At 43.5% G+C, this 8,114-nt stretch overlaps 1 protein-coding gene across 1 annotated transcript in view; it reads right to left on the minus strand.

Moving 5' to 3' along the window:
• Nucleotides 1–4,112, minus strand: part of LOC310634345 (regulator of G-protein signaling 3-like) — a 46,374-nt gene extending 42,262 nt beyond the window's left edge. Inside the window, exon 1 of the mRNA XM_083352641.1 lies at nucleotides 3,875–4,112. The gene's annotated coding sequence lies outside the window, so the exon portion shown is untranslated. The remainder of the gene's footprint in view (nucleotides 1–3,874) is intronic.
• Between the last annotated feature and the right edge of the window lie 4,002 nt (nucleotides 4,113–8,114).

Genomic DNA, 8,114 nt, shown 5'->3' on the forward strand with positions numbered 1-8,114 from the left:
TTAAGCAGTTGCCCAAAAGAAGAGAGGGGGTCAACCTATTTACCAAAACACCAGAAGGTAGGACAAGAAACAATGGATGGAAACTAATCAAGGAGAGAAACAACCTGGAACTAAGGAGAAACTTCCTAACAGCAAGGAGAATTAACCAGTGGAACAGCTTTGCCTTCAGAAGTTGTGGGTGCTTCATCATTCGAGCTTTTTAAGAAGAGACTGGACAGCCACTTATCTGAAATGGTAGGGTCTCCTGCTTGAGCAGGGGGTTGGACTAGAAGACCTCCGTGGTCCCTTCCAGCTCTATTCTGATTGAGGGGGGGAGGGGAGATGAGCTCACTGGACGCTCTCTGATGGCTGCCTAGTTGTGTAGCGAGGCACCAAAGCAGCGGGCGGAGTGTGGGCAGGTGCCATGGAGGTGCAGCATCTTTCCTACCTGTGGCTGTGAATCTGAGGGGCTGCGGTGGGTGCAGGGTCTCTTCAATCAAACTTGCTTTGCACAGGGGGGGGAGAAAGGCAGGTGAGAAACAGACTCCCTTTCCTCCTAGCCGTGCCTCTCCCCCAACCATTAGGTAACCTGATAGGGCTTTTGTGAAAAATACAGGTAGTCCTCAACTTACAACAATTCATTTAGTGACCGAAGTGAAAAAAAAAAGTGACTTATAACTGCTTTACACACACACAGTGGTTGCTGCAACCCCATGGCTGCATGATCAACGTTGGGAAGCTTGGCAACTGATTCATATTTACTTCAGTTGTGGTGTCTCGGGGTCACTTTTGCGACCCTCTGACAAGCGAAGTCGATGGAGAAGCCAGATTCACCTCACAACCGTCTTCCTAACTTAACAACTTGTGGCAGGAAAGGTTGCGAAACGGGTCAGAATTCGCTTGACAACTGTCTCGCTTAGCAACGGAAATTCAGGACTCATGAATGTGACCATAAGCCGAAGAGTCCTGGTACCGAAAAAGTTTTCAGTCTCTAAAATGACCCCATAAATGGACCCCACTCCATTTTTTTTGCAGAGCAGTAAATCAAAACAGCTAAAGGGTCGTTCCTGAATATTTCCAATTATTGCGCATTTGCTGTCACAGACTTGCATTAATTGTGAGATTTCAGTGTGCAGTAAGAAAAAAAAGTGTTGTTTTTTTTAGCAATTCTACTGCTCCCCCCCAATCGGTTAGCACTCTAAAAAGACCTTTCTTCCCGTTATTTTAAAGCCGCTGACATGCATGCTAACTAATATTTTATTTCTAACCCGCTACTGTGTACATGGCCCAACTGCATTAAAAATATGGAAAAAGTGACATTGTTTTTCACGCTTACGACCATTCCAGCATCCCCATGGTGATGTGATCAAAATTCAGATGGTCAGAAACTGTCTCATGTTTATGACGGTTGTAGTGTAGTGTAGTGCCCATATTAATTTTAATATGTATTAATTATTACGGGCATAATGGTTTAATCACTTTTTAATTTTTGTATTCTGTTTTTTATTATGTATTGCCCTGTTCACCGCCCTGAGTCCTTCGGTAGAAGGGAGGTATACAAATTAAATTATTATTATTATTATTATTATTATTATTATTATTATTATTATCCCCTTTTGCAACCTTCTGACAAGCAAAGTCAATGGGGAAGACAGGTTCATTTAACATCCCTGTTACTAACTTAACAAGTGCAGTGATTCACTTAACAACTGTGGCAAGATAGGTCATGAAATGGGACAAAATAACTGTCTCGCTTAGCAACAGAAAATTTTAAGCTCGATTCTGGTCATAAGTCGAGGACCGCCTGTAACAGCCAAGGACCAAGTAGCAATTAAAATTACCTGAAAGGGATGCAACTGATTCTTTTACAATTGCAATAAAAACAATGTGGTGTGGTTATACAGACTAGATCTAGCCACCCTCTTTCTGTACTGATGAACAGGCAAGCAATGCCAACATGAAGATCCATGCTTGGAACATGCTTGTCGACAAAACACAGGCAGTCTTCGACTCACGACCACAACTGAGCCCCAAATTTCTGTTGCTAAGTGAAACATTTGTTGGGTGCATTTTACCCCGTTTTACTACTTTTCTTGCCACAGTTGTTAAGTGAATCACTGCACTTGTTAAGTTAGTAACCTGACGGTTAAGTGAATCTGCCTTCCCCATCGACTTGTCTTGTCAGAAAGCCCTCAAAAGGGGGATCACGTGACCATCAGACATTGTGACCGTCAGTTGTCAGGCATCTGAATTTTGGTGGGGATGCTACAGCAGTCATATAAGTGTGAAAAATGGTCGTCAGTCGCTTTTTCCAGTGCCATTGTAACTTCGAATGGTCACTAAGTGAACAGTTGTAAGTCGAGGACTACCTGGAATAACATGTGCAGCTTTAGTGGTGCACCTGCCTGACTTTAAAATCTGTCAGCCAATCCCAGTTATAAAGGAATGGAACCAAATTGAGGCTGGGCGTGTGAGGCCTGTCACGGTGCTGAGCCAGCCCTGCACACACACACACACACACACACCCTTTTAAGATGTCACTTGCAGGAATCGTGGCACACAAATCTCGGGGGTACCTGCCTGTTCCAGTCCTACCTATGCTCTTTGGGGTGCCCTTTTTCTCCTCTGTATTTTGAATTCTGGAAACAGAGGAACTGAAGAAAAATAACAGTTCTGCCTCTTGTGCTTCCTCCAAAATACACATTTGCATCTCTTGGGAAGCGGCAGCAAAGGCTTAGAAGTGGAAATTTACCAAGCTGAGTTAAAGATTATTGTAAAAGCTGCTCGCATGCCAAAATTTATCCTGCCCAAGAACAGTTTAAAATGGTGTGTAACAGAATATCAGAGTAGGAAGGCACCTTGGAGGTCTTCTAGTCTGCTCAGGCAGGAAACTCTGTCTGCAAAGTGGGGTACGCACTTACCAGAGGGGCACAGGATGACCCACTGGGATACTGGGAAAACATTAGAATGTCTACTTATATTTATCATGGATGAAAAAAATAAAAACAATCTGTGAGGTTGCTAAGAACTGACAGCTTATACGGAATACACAAAATGTAATTCTCTATCTATGGGACTGTACTTTAGAATAAATATAAATAAGAATTTAAGCTATTTAATCTCCTAAAAACTCTGCCAAAGATGTTACTTATCCGAGTAACGAAACGTTCAGAAACCAACCCGCAAGCTCAAAGAATAAACCTTCACCCTCAGTTTAAGTTAGATTAATAGTTAATGCACAAAATATACAAAGTGAATATACTGAGGTTATGGTTTATAATGTAGATGATATTAGTGTAGTGATACACATATGTAATAATTTATAAATAACAGAATAACAAGAGTTGGAAGAGATCTTGGAGGTCATCTAGTCCAACCCCCTGCTCAAGCAGCAGACCCTATGCCATTGTTGACAAATGATTGTCCAATCTCTTCTTAAAAACCTCCAGTGATGAAGCACCCACAACTTCTGGAGTCAGGTTGTTCCACTGGTTGATTGTTCTGATTGTCAGGAAATTTCTCCTGAGTTCTAGGTTGCTTCTCTCCTTGATCAGTTTCCATTCGTTGCTTCTTGTCCTGTCTTCAAGCGCTTTGGAGAATAGCTTGACACCCCCCCCCCTTCTTTGTGGCAGCCCCTCAAATATTGGAACACTGCTTTCATGTCACCCCTTTTCCTTCTTTTTACTTGTTTAGTGAAAATAAACAAGCAAGCGTGTGTTGTGGAGCGCACACTGAAAACAGTTTGACTGATACGGCAGTGCGATCATTAGAGGAAAACATTGTGTCAGCTATCCTTAACAATTACAGGCAACCCTCTTTGGAGAGTAAAAACCCTTTCAAGGCAACTTGCAAAATAACTTATGATAAAAGAGAGATATCAGCTGAAGTCACTCACGTTTTAGGAAGCTTGGTATCTGGAGCTGGTAGTCCTGAGTTAATGCCGAGGGCTGGCGAGGTCTTTCTTCGGTTCCCTCCAGGAAGAGAAATAAAAAAATAAAATAAAAATAAATATGTTAGGACACTGGATCCGTTTCATGCAAATGGTAGAGGCGAGCTCCCCAACTGAAGTGAGTAACACCTGACTCAGGATGTGACGTGTGGCGCGGGGAGTATCAGATGTGTGGGAGACAGCTGAGGAGATGGTCACATCCCGCTCGTCTAAATGGTGCCAATAAACACAACGGGGAAAGGAAAAGTCACACGCATTATTTGCCTTAAGTCCTCCGGGGAAAGATGCAAGACTCTCTGCCGGAGACTTTCCAGAGTCTCTCTGGTGGCAAAAGAGGGATGCCACGCAGCTCAGTGGAAAAACAGGCTTGTTATGGGCGGGCTTGATATGCACAACATTCAGGCTGCTCACCGCTAAACTCTTCACGTTAGGAAGGCTGAACAAGAACAGTTCCTCAGGAGCGCCTGTGAATCACAACAGACCAGCTGTGTTATGCTGACAAGCCTTGGCTTAACGTTGATTTTAGTTTAGTTTAAATAGCTGATAAACTAAAGTTTATACACCACCCTTGACTGGGGGTACACAACGCATAGCTTGCAGGTACTCCTCAACTGATAACAATGACTTACAGTGGCACTTATGATCATTTTTCACACTTAGACCGTTGCAGCGTCCCCACGACCACGCGATCAACATTCAGATGCTTGGCCACTGGCTTATACAGGCGGTCCTCGACTTACAGCATCTCATTTAGTGACCGTTCAAAGTTACCATGGCACTGAAAATATGAGTTGTGACCACGTTTCACACTTATAACCGTTGCAGCATCCCCGTGGTCACGTGATCCAAATTCAGATGCTTGACAATTGACTCATATTTATGACGGTTGCAGTGTCCCGGGGTCGTGTGATCATTTTTTGTGACCTGCTGACAAGCACAGCCAATGGGGAAGCCAGATTCACTTAACAACTGGGTTACTAACTTATCCATTGCACTTAACTGGGGGAAGAAAGGTCATAAAATGTGGCAGAGCTCAGTTAGCAACGGTCTTGCTTAGCAAAAGAAATTTTGAGCCCAGTTGTAGTTGTAAGGTTGAGGACTACCTGCACTGTCTTTAAACCCAAAGCAAACCATGCTATTAGTCAAACTTGGCCACTTTAAGACTTGTGGACTTCAACTCCCAGAATTCCCCAGCCAGCCGGCTGGGGAATTCTGGGAGTTGAAGTCCACAAGTCTTAAAGTGGCCAGGTTTGAGGACCCCTGCTATTAGTGAACCAGTCAGTGGACCAAGGACAGCTTTTCCAAAGCTGGAGTCTCCAGCAATTCTGAATACAATTCTCAGAGTAGCTAAGCGAATGCAATACAAATAGTCCCCGACTTACAGCCATTCATTTAACGGCTGTTCAAAGTTACAATGGCACTGGGGAAAAAGTGATTTACAACCATTCCTCGCACTTACGACCATCACAGCATCCCCACCATCGGTACTTGGCAACCTGGCATGTATTGATAACAGTTGCAGCATCCCACGGTCATTGCTATTTGCAACCTTCCCAGTTATTCTCTCAGCCCAACCCACCTCACAGGGTTGTTGTTGTAAGAAAAATAGGAGGAGAAAGGAGTTTTAGGTATGTTCACTACCTGGAGTTATATATATATATAACTCCAGGTAGTGAATATATATATATATATATATATATATATATATATATATATATATATATATGTATATATGTATATATGTATATATGTATATATGTATATATGTATATATGTATATATGTATATATGTATATATGTATATATGTATATATGTATGTATGTATGTATGTATGTATGTATGTATATATATATGGGGGGATATTAATAAATAAATAAATGGCACAAATTTTAATAGAGGTAGTCCCTCTATTGTTTAGCGATCGTTCGAAGTCACAACAGCACTGAAAAAAATAACATGACCATTTTTCAACTTAACCGTTGCAACATCCCCATGGTCACATGATCAAAATTCAGATGCTTTGACAACTGACTCATATTTATGACGATTGCAGTGTCCCGGGGTTGTGAGATGATGTTTTGTGACCTTCTGATGAGCTAAGTCAATGGGGAAGTCAGATTCACTGAACAACTGTGTTACTAACTGCAGTGATTTGCTTAACAACCATGGCAGGAAAGGTCGTAAAATGGGGCAAAACTCACTTAACGACTGCCTTGCTTAGCAACAGAAATCTGGGGCTCCATTGTGGTAGTAAGTTGAGGACTACCTGTAATAACTGTTAGGGCGAAAGAGTTCCCAATGAGGAAGCAGAAGCTTTTAGTTTCAGTCACGCTGCCACTTTGCTATAAGGCAAAGAATTCAGAAAAGAGGTTAGTATACCGTAAATAGAAGTTGGGAATGCCGTAAAAACGTCTTGGCCTCTGAAGCTGCAAAGATGCTTTCGCCCCCAAGATTTGCAGGCAGTAAAATAAGAACCAGCCGTTGCTTGTTCCCCTTTTTTCTAATGCAGACATGTCAAACACAAGGCCCAGGGGCCGGATCCCTCCCGCGAAGTGGTTTCATGTGGCCCGCGAAGCCATCCTGGAAAGAGTGAGGGAACGGCCCCCACTGCCTTGGCCCTGGCCCAGAGACCCTCCTTCTGCCAGAGACCCTCAGATCTGTCCCACTCCTGCCCAGGCCCCCATAGGCACCCTTGATGCGAACGATGTAGAGCTGGCCACGCCCACCCAGTAGGCCATAGGCACTCTAGCCACGCCCACCCAGTAGGCCACGCCCACCCAGGCCACACCCGCCCGCCCCCCTGAGGGTAACCACAATGCTGATGTGGCCCTCAATGAAATTGAGCTTGACATCCCTGTTCTAGTGGAATAGATTCCCCCAGTTTAACTGGTTTTGCAGGCTTTTGCACCTGGTCAAGCGTGGAAAAGTTCAGGCTCACAGGACTGACTAGTTTGTGGCTAAAAACGGGGGGGGGGGGGGCTCAATAAGAATAAGCACCAGATGCATGGCAAAGGGTGGTAAACAACACCACAACCAGGCCCAGAAGTTTCAAAGATTCTTCTTCCCTTTAGATTCTCCCAAGTTCTCTTGTTTAGCACCGGAATCCCAAAGGTGCTTTTTCAGGAGGCAACTGGACTTTCTCGTTTTATTTTGGAGATTTTTTTTTCCTTCTTACCCAAGAAGCTTCTTCAGCTCTGACTGGGTGGTGGGAATGGAAGGATTTCTATTCCTTGCGGAAATTTGCATTCGTTTAGAGACTCTTGGAGGTTTACCTGTGTCCTCAGGGTCACCTGAGTAGTGCAAAGGTGTGTGGAGCCTTTTTGGCTGCAGGATATTTTGTGCCCTGTGTCCCTTTCACTGTTGAAGACAGGCACACAGGCTGTCGGGGATGAGTCCGTGTTGTCTGCATCTCAAACTGAAGTGCAAATGGTTCTGTTCATACTCCCGTACCACTTGAAGGGTGCAGGTTCGAGTCCCACCAGGCTCAAGGTTGACTCAGCCTTCCATCCTTCCGAGGTAGGTAAAATGAGGACCCAGATTGTTGGGGGCAATAAGCTGACTTTGTAATAATGCCGCTTGGGGGGTGTATGAAAGCCCTAATAAGCAGGCATATACATAGAATGAAGGCTACTGCTAAGCTTGTAAGCTGCCCTGAGTCTTCGGAGAAGGGCGGGATATAAATGGAATTAAAATAAAAAATAAATAAAATAAAATCTATAATAATAATAATAATAATAATAATAATAATAATAATAAGAAGAAGAAGAAGAAGAAGAAGAAGAAGAAGAAGAAGAAGAAGAAGTAGTTGGAAGGGACCTTGGAGGTCATCTAGTCGAACCCCCTGCTAAGGCAGGAAACCCTATACCATTTCAGAAAAAGTGATAAGTGTCTATGGCGATTCTCAGTCATCCAGGTCAAGGTTGTCCCAAACCACGTCCCAAATTGGGACAACCATGACCTGGATGACTGAGAAGCTCCATAGACGCTTCATCACCGGAATAATGTACGAGGAGAAAGCCTTGTTTTTAGTATCAACCAATTAGAACTAAGACACTCTCACTAACCACTTTTAATAGAGCAGACTTCCCTCCAACTTGCACCTTTTATATACAGGTAGGTGCAGCATAATTCCAGATGACTTTGTGAATGAATGAACCTTTATTGTCAAAGTACAACCACGGACGC

Source organism: Vipera ursinii, assembly GCF_947247035.1.
Source record: "Vipera ursinii genome assembly, chromosome: 2".
Lineage (NCBI taxonomy): Eukaryota > Metazoa > Chordata > Lepidosauria > Squamata > Viperidae > Vipera > Vipera ursinii.